Below are 12,467 nucleotides of genomic sequence, written 5' to 3'. Positions count from 1 at the left end.
GGCATAGTGTTTGGACACTGAATGCTTAGGAAAACCTTTGAGTATATTTGATATATGTTCATTAAGTCTTACTTGTAATGGTCTTTTAGTTCGTCCTATATATTGAAGCCCGCATGGGCACTGGAGCATGTAAACAATGCCAGTGGTCATGCAGGAAATAAATGGCTTGATAGCGTGAACTCTACCTGTAGCTGTGGACGTAAATTCTTTAATTGATCTACATTTGTTAGAGCTGAAAGAACAAACACGGCACCTGTTACATTTATAAAACCCAGTCAACTGACTTAAAAAAGTAGGTCTGGGAGCTGGTGGTTCCAAAATGTTGGGTGCCACTTTATCTCTCAAAGTTGGAGCTCCTTTAAATACCACCCGTGGTCTATCCGACAGAGTGCTACCCAGGACTGGATCATTACCAAGGATGTGCCAGTGACGATTGACAATATTTTTAATAGTCATATGCTGACTTGAAAAGGAAGTAACAAAAGGTAAATTATAAGAAGAGTTTTTTCTATCCGTTTTGGACTCGTTGTTCAGTAATTGGGTTCTATCCAATCGGCTAACCTCCATAAGTGTTTCGTTGAGAAATTCCTCACTATAACCCTTATCGAGAAACCTCTCAGTAAGAACACGGGCCTGAGCTTGAAACTCATGGAATTCACTACAGTTACGCCTTATACGAAGGTATTGGCCTTTGGGTATAGCCCTCAGCCAAGGTGCGTAATGACAGCTATCGACAGGAATGTATGAATTCCTGTCGGTAGTTTTGAAGTATGTAGATGTAGAAAATTGTCCATCTTTAATGCTTATGGTGAGATCAAGAAAATGAATAGTAGACTGGCTACACTCATAATTCAACTGGATACCCCGATCATTGGAATTCAAATACTCCAAGAAGGATATCAGGTCACTGTGGTGGCCATCCCAGAGGAGGAGCACGTCATCTATATACCTAGCCCAAAGCAGTATTTGCGGCCTGCGATGGGCATAGATGACGTCCTCCTCCCACTGGGCCATAAACAAATTGGCGAGAGACGGGGCATATTTAGCGCCCATGGCCACCCCAGTGACCTGGCGATAAAACTGCCCATTATACCAAAAATAATTATGGTGAGTGGCGAACTCAAGTAGCTCCATAATAAAGGATATCTGAATTGATGGTAAATCAGAATCTCTATTAAGATACATATTGACCGCGTTCAACCCCATATTGTGTGGGATAATTGTGTAAAGAGAGGAGACATCGGCGGTGACCATCCAAAGATGGTCACTAGGAGTTAAACCTGTCAGAAGGCCTAAGACATGTCTCGTGTCTTTAATGTATGAAGGTGTGGTTTGCACCAATGGCTGTAGGTAAGAGTCAATATACTTCCCCACCCGGGACGTCACAGAGTCGATGCCACTGACAATGGGACGACCCGGGGGGGAAGTTAGACTCTTATGCAATTTGGGTAAATAATAAATAACCGGAGTGCGAGGGCACTTGGGGATCAGAAACGCCTTTTCTTTTTTATTTATGATATTTTGATCATAACCCCTCGTTACAATACCCTCAAGAGTCTTTTTGTAAGAGACTTTAGGGTCTTTAGAAAGTGGGACATAGGTTTGACTATCTCCTAAAATGCGTTGCATCTCTTGATTATAATCGCTACGATCGAGTACAGCGATCCCACCGCCCTTATCTGCTGGCCTAATGACCAGATCCTTATTTTCACACAAGGAATCTAATCCCTTTTGTAGGTCAGCAGACAAGGAGGAGTTGTGTGGTTTGATCTTATCTAGATCTCTTAATAACACATCCCTAAATACCCTCAGTGATGGGGCTAGGGATCCCGGTGGATTGAATAGTGAAGCATTAGAAAGCCCGGAGTGTTGAATTTCAGAGCTAACTAAACGATTATCTTTTACAGGATTACTCAATATGTATCTTTTAATGTTTAGTTTCCTTACAAATTTATGGATATCCATATATGTATGAAACTTGTCTAAACGCTTCGGAGGAGCATATTTCAGGCCCTTATCCAATAAACGTTTCTCAGGTTCTGATAATACGACCTTGCTTAAATTAAACACCCCCGCTCCTGCTAGGTTTTTACTTTTTTTAAGTTTGATGCGCCTGCCTCCTCTGCTTCCTCTTGAGGCTCGGCAGGGCGCTTGGTTCCTTGCGTGGCCCTGGGAAAAACCCAACCCGGATAATTCTGACCAGCAAAATTCTGAGAAGTTGCATTATCAGAAACTATCTCTCTCAGGCACTGGGATGCACTCTGATTGGAGAGGGGTTGATTATTGTTAGGACCCTCATTATCTTTTAAAGGGTAAAATCTATTTTCCACTGGGACATTGTACTGATGATTGTCCTGTCTGGTATCAGATCCTTTATGGGAGTGACTCTAGGGACCCTGATGTAAGGAGAGGGAGCTCTAGGGACCTTGACATAGGGGAGACTCTAGGGGCCCAGATGTTAGGGGGTAACTCTGGAGATCCTGATGTAAGGTGGGTAGTTATGGGGACCCTAATGTAAGGGGGGGGATGATCAGATTATCTTAAAAAAAATGTACTTTCGAAGTGATCGTACGATAATCTGATTGTTAGTACACAGCTTTGGTCAGAAATTTTCCGAAGGGACAAACACGAAAGTTTTTCTTGTATGATACCAGATTGTATGATTTTCGTTAAATCAGTATAGTTTTTATCAAAAAATACAATACAAATATATGACATCACTTCCAACTTTTTATTCTGTCATACGAGAATTTTCGTACTTTATTAACCTATTGTTTTCGATATGGAGACTATCATGCCAAAAAAAAAAAAAACGGAAGATCGTTCGTCCGATAATCTCATTGTGTGTACTAGGCTTTAGGCAGAACTCCCAGGAATGGAGGCTGAAGGTCGGCTCAACAAGCATCTAAAGTGGTTATACAAAATACCCCCCTGGATTCCTCCAATTCTATCAGCCCAAAACACTTTGTTCAAAAGTTGCAAGCCCTCATAATAGGGGAAGCTCTTTGAACCCCCAAAACTCATTGTTTTTTTATGATTTAAAAATCTGACTATAAACAAATCTGGGCTTTACACCTTCTGCTTTTGCCACTTTCCTCCCTGCATACCCAGTGACTAATCAGGCAAAAAATGCATGCCAACCGATATTAAAAACCAGTGAGGGAAAAAAAGAAGTGAGGGAGGTCAGTAATCTTCACACCTTTGTAAGGGCACCCTTAAATGTAAATATATATTTAAAGTAAATGTAAACTCTAAGGCTGGATTCCCACCTTAACATTTTTCCTTGATGTTTTTTCCACTTTACACTACACATCTACAAGTATCATAATGCATGTCAGCACATGTTGATGCACATTGACATGTGTTGATGTGCATCACGATCCACGTTGACATGCATTTAGGTGCGTTGTAACAGGTGTTGACATGCATTGATGTTTGTTTTAATGCCATTCTATTGATTTCAAAAGAAAATGTATCAGGTAGCACATGAGGGTGTGAATCTAAACCAACTGAATGAGATTAATTTTGCTAACATGCACAACTGCCATTTTTTAAAATAAACATTTTTGTTCACCTTTTTTATCCTTTATTTTATCTTCTTGCCACTGATTTCTTGCAGTTTCTTTGTAGGACTTCTTGAGTATATGCATGGCATTTCTCAGGGCAAGTTTTTTGATGGTGATAGCAGTGGACCATGCTTCAATTGGAACTGTGTTTGGCACGGAATTGGGAGAACAGGATAAAGCATTGTCACCCTATTACATTAAGTGCCTGCCTTAATTGAAAGATCACTAAATATCATTTTAACCAAAGCTGCTAATTTAATATATATATATCTATATATATATGGGATTTTATTGACAGGGTTTACTTACAGCAAACTTTAAAGCGGAGTTCCGGGCACAGAAACCATTTTTCAATAAACATACCCCTGGGACAGTCAGGGCTAGCACATTCCACAATGGCTAGCCTCTGATCTGTCCCGGTTCGCACTTACCTGCAAGATGAAATACTCACTTATAAAAATTTTTCCACAGCGTTGCCTTCTCTCTTGTGGGCAGCTGAAGCCGGCGCGGTCCTTTTCTGCGTCTTCTTCCGCGTCCTCTTCTCCCAGAATGCGCCTGCATCGGCCCCTCTCGTCACTTCCGGTGCGGCGCCGCATTCCTCCACAGCTTCTGGGCATGCCCAGAAGCTGTTTAGCAGGGGAATGCGGCGTCGCCCTGGAAGTGACGAGCGGGGACGGTGCCGTCACATTGATTCCTGGGAGCAATGACGTTCAGCTCCCAGGAATCATCGCGAGACAGGAAGTGATGGCGGAGCCGCGGCGCTGAGGGAGGAAGTACCCTGAGGTGAGTATTTTCGATCTTCAATTACAAGGTGAGTAAAAAAAAAAAAGAACCTAACTATCCAATTCCTTTTCAGGTGATGGAGAACTAGCGGACGGGCACAAAAAAAAAAAAGATCAATTTTGTGCCCGGAACTCCGCTTTAACAGGAAATGGCAATATGGTTTGATCAATTTTACTAACTTGAATTTGGTAAATTGGTTTTTGAAAGTTTAGTTCATAAACTGAGTTAATTTTGTAAACTGATATATATACATATATATATATATATATATATATATATATATATATATATACACAGTATCTCACAAAAGTGAGTACACCCCTCACATTTTTGTAAATATTTTACTATATCATTTCATGTGACAACACTGAAGAAATTACACTTTGCTACAATGTAACGTATTGAGTGTACAGCTTGTATAACAGTGTAAATTTGCTGACCCCTTAAATAACTCAACACACAGCCATTAATGTCTAAACCGCTGATAACAAAAGTGAGTACACCGCTAAGTGAACATGTCCAAATTGGGCTTAATTAGCCATTTTCCCTCCTCGGTGTCAATGTGACTGGTTAGTGTTACAAGGTCTCAGGTGTGAATGGGGAGCAGGTGGGTTAAATTTGGTGTTATCGCTCTCACTCTCTCATACTGGTCACTGGAAGTTAAACATGGCACCTCATGGCAAAGAACTGAAAAAAAGAATTGTTGCTCTACATAAAGATGGCCCAGGCTATAAGAAGATTGCTAAAACCCTGAAACTGAGCTGCAGCACAGTGGTCAAGACCATACAGCGGTTTTAACAGGACAGGTTCCACTCAGAACAGGTCTTGCTATGGTCGACCAAAGAAATTGAGTGCACGTGCTCAGCATCATATCCAGAGGTTGTCTTTGGGAAATAGACCTATGAGTGCTGCCAGCATTGCTGCAGAGGTTGAAGGGGTGGAGGGTCAGCCTGTCAGTGCTCAGACCATACGCCGCACACTGCATCAAATTGGTCTGCGTGGCTGTCGTTCCAGAAGGAAGCCTCTTCTATAGATTATGCACAAGAAAGCCTGCAAACAGTTTGCTGAAGACAAGCAGACTAAGGACATGAATTATTGGAACCATGTCCTGTGGTCTGATGAGACCAAGATAAACTTATTTGGTTCAGATGGTGTCTAGCGTGTGTGGCAGCAACAAGGTGAGGAATACAAAGACAAGTGTGTCTTGCCTATAGTCAAGCATGGTGGTGGGAGTGTCATGGTCTGGGGCTGCATGAGTGCTACCAGTAGAAAGAAGACAGGCCCCACTCTAAGTGCAGTAAGGTTGGTTTAATAAGGTAGATCAATCCACACAAATATACTCACAAAAGCAGGTGAGAAAAGGCAACATGTAACATAATATCTTGTCCGTCTGTGAGGTGCGTTCGTCCGGGTGTCCCAGGCATTCTGTAGTGCTCCGCTGTAGCCGATGGATGTCGGCACTTCCTGGTGACTACAGACGCAGAGATGGACATCCGGCGGCACTCCCTCGATCGCGACGTAAGGACATGATGACGTAGACGACGCGTTGTGGGAGCATGCGCTCCTTCCTCAGGCCTATATGGCGCCATCTTGGTCAAGGGAATTATATAGAGGGGATGCCAATAGGCATCCGCTGGGTCCTAAGGACAGATTATCGCACCACTACGGTGCAAATGAGGCAGCCTCCACACTATGCATGAATGGAAACATATTGTGGGCATAATACATAATGAACATCATAATAAAAAGAAATATAAAATAGGTTATGAACACATTAAAATGCATTAAAAAAAAAAACTACATACCGGTTATTAGTATTTTTTAATACATAGTAGTATTTTCTAAAGTATCTTTTAATTAATTAATCAATTAATTTAATTAGAGTATAGCATCAAGTCAGATAAATTCCTTGGATATTTATCTGGTCATTTAAGTAGCAGAGGGGGTTGTTCAGTTTCAGTTTTTTCCCTACTCCTCTTTTCCAAATGTTTTTACTTAGTTTTGCATTTGGCTAGGATCAGTGTCACTACTGGTACCATGAGGCAATACCTGGACCCTGTAGAGGTTGCACAGGCAGTCCAACTCCTTCAGAATGGCACATCAATTTGTGCTATTGCCAGAAGGTTTTCTGTGTCTCCCAGCACAGTCTCGAGAGCATGGAGGAGATTCCAGGAGACAGGCAGTTACTCTAGGAAAGCTGGACAGGGCCAAAAAGGTCCTTAACCCATCAGCAGGACCAGTATCTGGTCCTATGTGCAAGGGGGAACAGGATGAGCACTGCCAGGGCCCTACAAAACGACCTCCAGCAGGCCACTGGTGTGAATGTCTCTGACTAAACAATCAAAAAACAGACTTCATGAGGGTGACCTGAGGGCCCTATGTTCTCTAGTGGGCCGTGTGCTCACTGCTCGGCACCGTGAAGCTCAATTGGCATTTGCCATTAAACAGGTCTTCCACTGGGGCCCTGTGTTTTTCACAGATGAGAGCAGGTTCACCCTGGGGATATGTGACAGATATGAAAGGGTCTTGAGAAACCATGGAAACATTATGCTGCCTGTAACATTGTTCCGCATGACCGGTTTGGTGGTGGGTCAGTGATGGTCTGGGGAGGCAAATCCATGGAGGAGTGCAAAGACCTCTACAGGCTAGACAATGGCACACTGACTGCCATTAGATATTGGGATGAAATCCTTGGACTCGTTGTCAGACCCTACGCTGGTGCAGTGGGTCCTGGGTTCCTCCTGGTGCACGACAATGTCCAGCCTCATGTGGCGAAAGTATGCAGCCAGTTCCTGGAGGATGGAAGAATTGATACTATTGAATGGTCCCCACGCCCAGCTGACCTAAATCCTATAGAACACCTCTGGGACATTATGTTTCGGTCCACTTGACACTGTGAGGTTGCATCTCAGTCTGTTTAAGAGCTCAGTGATTTGGGATGAAACACCCCAGGACCAGGGCCGGGACAAGGGGTGGGCAGGAGGTGAGCGGCTGACCTGGGCACAATAGTTTATTGCAGGGATGTGTGCACCCTGACCCAAACCCTAGGGGTGGGGGCAATTTGGCACCTTGTCCCAGCACTGCCAGGACACCATCTATTATTAGGAGCATCCCCGGACATTGTCAGGCATGCATACAAGCATGTGGGGGTCATGCAAACTACTGAGCACCGTTTTGAGTTGCTGCAATTAAATTTCAGGAAAATGGACTTGCCTGCTGCATCATTTTTTACTTTGCTTTTCGGGATGTCTCTGAATTCAGCCCTCTGTAGATTAATAATTTTCATTTCCATCAAATGATGTGTCATCCTTTTGTTCCTAACACATTACCCAGTCCATATCAGTATAGATATCCAGCATGATATTTTTCCCAATTGAGATCTGATGTGTTTTCAAAATGTTCCTTTAATTTTTTCGAGCAGTGTATATATATATATATTCTTTTTTTTTTTTAAGAATGAACCTCTTGTGCCAACTTGTAAAATTATTTGCTTGAGCCAATTTGTTACTTTGTTCCTTCCCTGACTCACTGATTTACTTAGAGCCCATTCAGACTAGCGCGACATGACTTTGGGGGGCGACCTGTGAAGTCGCGTGCACCACTGTGCACCGCGACTTCGGCGTGACTTGCAGAGACTTCACATAATGGAAGTCTATGCAAGTCGCCTCCAGGTCGCCCCAAAGTAGTACAGGACCCTTTTTCTAAGTCGGAGCGACTTGTGTCGCTCCTATTAGAATGGGTCCTGTGCTAATCAATGGACCGCGACCGAGCGCGACTTGTCAGGCTGACAAGTCGCCTGTCAAGTCGCGCTAATGTGAATGGGCTCTAAAGGTAAAAGGTAAATAGACTGCAAGTACAGATGCTCCAGAGCTTAGTATATGAGCAGAAGCTCTGATGACTTCCATCACCCAAACGTGCAGGAAAAAAAAAAAAATGTTTTAAATTTTCCTTCATTGATTAGGTAATCTTTGCAAAGTGAAGCTTTACCTCATTTTCTAAGCTCTGGAGCAACTACACTCGCAAACATAATGCACAGTCTATTTTCCTTTAGTAAATTAACCTCACCATGTCTATATTTATCACAAGAGTGGCCTGAAGAAACTTCACAGCAAGTGATAAAAATGAAATATTCATATGCCGTATATTTTATATTTACCTCAAATAAAAGAAATATGTATATATTCTTGTAGGATTCAACAATATATATATATATATAAAAATATAGTAAAAAAATCTTTGTTTTAATAAAACATTTGGGAAAAAAACATGCATAGACCCCACTATTATTAAAAAACAATACACTGAAAATTGAGAATGTAGTAAATATTTATAATAATCAAAAAGCAGTTGAGAATGTTTCATTTTTTTTATATTTTTATGAACTCCTCACAACTTGAATTGGATAAATCAGACCCAATCTTGAAGAATCTGTCTCCCAGTCACTTCTGGGAAGCAGTGAACTCTTCACATGTCATTAACACTGCACATGTACGTTCTTCAAAGGGACTGAAGACAGCAGAGGCACAGACGTAGGCTACTAACAGTCCCATATAACTACAACCAATTTCCTTGTATTTTATTTCCATGGTAATGCACTAAAAACCCAACGGGGATATCATAAAACATGTTTGTTTGGCTACCAACATCGGTGACTCATAGGGACCAGTTGAGCAAATAATAACGATAAAAAAAAAAATTCTACAAAACAAAAATGGCTATGGGGCTTTTTAACCAAGACGTTCCAAAACGACGTGTTGATGAATTCTCAAGCTTATGGCCTTTAGATATTTGTTCAGGTTCCTGCAAAAGAGGAAATATTCTCCACCAGCTTGCTGACTTTGTGCTGGTGGATTTTACATTTTTTTTTTTGGAATCCAATCTTCAGCTCTCATATGAGTAAGTGCCCAACGAAAACCTTAGGGAATTTTATATAGTACATGTTGTCAGTATTTTAATCATCCCCAGCTGTCAAAACGCATGTAGCCCGCCTCTTCTATTTAGAATGTGTCTTCTAGGCATAAAATAATTAAAGGTACGGGTCCATAAGGTAAGCTGAGAGCCACTCCAATGTGACAAAACCCAACATATGAAAGGCATTATTTCAGGAAGTTTTAAATATAAATTTTGTTTTGTCAGAAGGCTGCAGGGCACACATTTTCTGTACTGTCAAGTTTGATAGTAAAAATATTTATATTTCAAATAAGAAGATTAAATTGCAGCTTGTGTGCAAGGCTTTCCACACACCTCTGTCAGTTTATCATAGTGTTTCATAACAGACTCGCTGGTTTGCGCATTTTTTTTTTTCCGCTGACACGAGTTGTGCTTTTTTGTACTATCTGATCTTGTGGTGTCAACGATTGCGTAAAGACAACTGGGTCAGACCTGGGTTCTGCCTCGCAACAGACGAGCAATTTAGACGTGTTTTCTTAGAATGCAAAACATTTGGTAGAAAAGGACAGCGATAATAAGGATTATTATTTTGAAATATTGTTACGTCATGTTGCATATTATTTTACACTTGCTGTTTTATTTTTATTTTTTTATACAGGGGCCTGTTGGTTTTCTTGTCATTTTATATAAATTGTGCTTTATTTTTAGACAAAAGGCTTAATTCACAAAGCTTTAACACTAGGAGTGACTGTAAATTTCAAATTTATTGGCTCTTTCCTGAAAATAACTGTCATTTTTTCCCATTGAATTTTTATCAGCTTAGTACAGGGGACTCCAAACTTTATAAACAAAGAGCCAGTTTACTGTCCTTCAGACTTCAGAGGGGCCACTGGAAGTAAAAATGTACCCGGTATCAGTGGGAGTAAACAATACCTCTTAGGTGTTAGTGGGAGGAATTGTGCCCCATCGTTGGTGTCACTGGCAGGCAGGGCCAGATTTATTAGAGGGCAAAGGGAGAAATTGCCCCGGGCCCCTCTAACAGAAGGGGCCCCCCTCTATACAAAAATAATAATAAAAAAAAAACAATATATAAAAAAATGATATATAAATATAAAAAAAAAATTATAACACAATAATATAAAATGTCTAATAAAAAAAACGTAATTTAAATGCATCTTGTGGAGAAATATTTTGCCGGTCATCATCAGTAAATTTCTGGACTGATTTTCAAAAATGAATTGGTGGCTCAAGCAAACCCCTTCAGCAATATGACTGCGTGTGTGTGGCCATATGTGGCATCAAAATGACATTGTGTATGCATTTTAAAAAAATGTGTGACTGTCATTGAGAATGTATATTAACTCTGTACATCAATGCTGTGTATAAGGAGCTCCTCAAACTTAAAGTGCAATGGGACCCCCAAGGTCTAAATCTGACTCTGCTAGCAGGAACTGTGCCCCATCATTGATGTCATTGGGAGGAACTGTGCCCTATCATTGGTGTCATTGGGAGGAACTGTGCCCTATCATTGGTGTCATTGGGAGGAACTGTGCCCTATCATTGGTGTCATTGGGAGGAACTGTGCCCTCATCATTGCTGTCATTGGGAAGAACTGTGCCCTATCATTGGTGTCATTGGGAGGAACTGTGCCCTCATCATTGCTGTCATTGGGAAGAACTGTGTCCTATCATTGGTGTCATTGGGAGAAACTGTGCCCTGTTATTGGTTTAATTGGAAGGAATTGTGCCCCTTCATTGGTTTCAGTGGGGGGGGATCATGCCTCATTGTTGGTTTTAGGGGATAAAAAAATTGTCCCTGGGCCACAGTTTGGACAATACTGTTTATATATATATATATATATATATATATATATATATATATATATATATATATGAAAAGAATGTCAGTGAGCAGCACATAGGCGTCTCTTGACATTATAAGGTTACATCAAAAATAAAAAGTACCAGTTTACTTATGTTTATTTATGTTCCACCAGCCACAAGGACCATGGTTTCCAAGCCTCTTCCCAAACTAGGTACGCATCACGTCTCAAAGCTTTTAATGGTAAAATAACTGTCATTTTTTGTAAATAAGAATTCCTACCCTGATGTTTTAGCTGATACAATTAAGTCCAAAGAATGTCTTATAATCAATTATTTATCAAATTAGTCAAAAAGACTTAAAGTGCAGTTCCAACTAAAAGTGAAACTTCCGCTCATCTGCTTCCTCCCCTCCCTTCTGGTGCCACATTTGTCACCTTTCAGGGGGTAGAGGGGAATGAGTACCTGTTTTTGACAGGTACCCTTCCCCACTTCAGGGAGACAGCACCGCGGCGCTGTCCACCGGAAGTTTGGCACCCGAACCAATTAGAATGGGCAGCACGATTTGCACATGCGCAGTAGGGAGCCGACTGTGAAGCTGAAAGGCTTCACTGCCGGTTTGCCTTAGAATGAATGGCGGTAGCAGCACCCGGCAGCCAATATAAAAATCGGCTGGGATGCTGACATCACAGTTTTACTTGCAAAATGATGCACAATTATTATTTTCTTTAAAAAGGTGAACTTATCCTTTAACCAGACACTGATAGAAGTCACAATACTGCTATTTAATGCAGATAAGAAAAGGCATTTAGCAGTTTATATTTACCAGAACTATTGCATTTCCTTTTTCTGTGTACTGTGAGAGACCAGATATAGTGAATGCAGGCTCCTGGGTTTAGTAACGCTTTAAAGTGAAACTACACTTCATCTGAGCACCACAAACCAAACATGCTATTTAAAAGAAAACAGAACAGAGCGCCTCTAAGTGCAGCATTTATTGAAGAATTTCAGACACATTATAATAGCAACTCACATGGTGAAGGAGAAAGACAAGCTGTGAGAGATCCGATGGTAAGACTGATGTACATCCAGGGGTCCCGGGGAGTGGAGATGCCAGAAGCAAGTCTGAAGGGCGGAACAACACTGTCCAGGGAATCGTACATTTTCTGGATGCGGCTGGGCGCCAAAGGACCAAGCTGGAACGCAGCATACGCTGTGTGACGTCACCGGAGGCAATAGATGACACAACGCGTTTCAGAGCGTATTTTGATTTGTTTGCACAAAAATTATCGCGTCTACAAACTAGGGGAAATATTTATGTCATTTTTATTTATTTATTTATTTTTATTAGTAATGGCGGCAATTTAGCGGGAGTGCGACATTGCGGCAGACAGATTGGACCCTTAAC

This window comes from Pelophylax lessonae (assembly GCF_965119305.1).
Source record: "Pelophylax lessonae genome assembly, chromosome: 10".
Lineage (NCBI taxonomy): Eukaryota > Metazoa > Chordata > Amphibia > Anura > Ranidae > Pelophylax > Pelophylax lessonae.
This window is presented reverse-complemented; position numbering follows the sequence as displayed.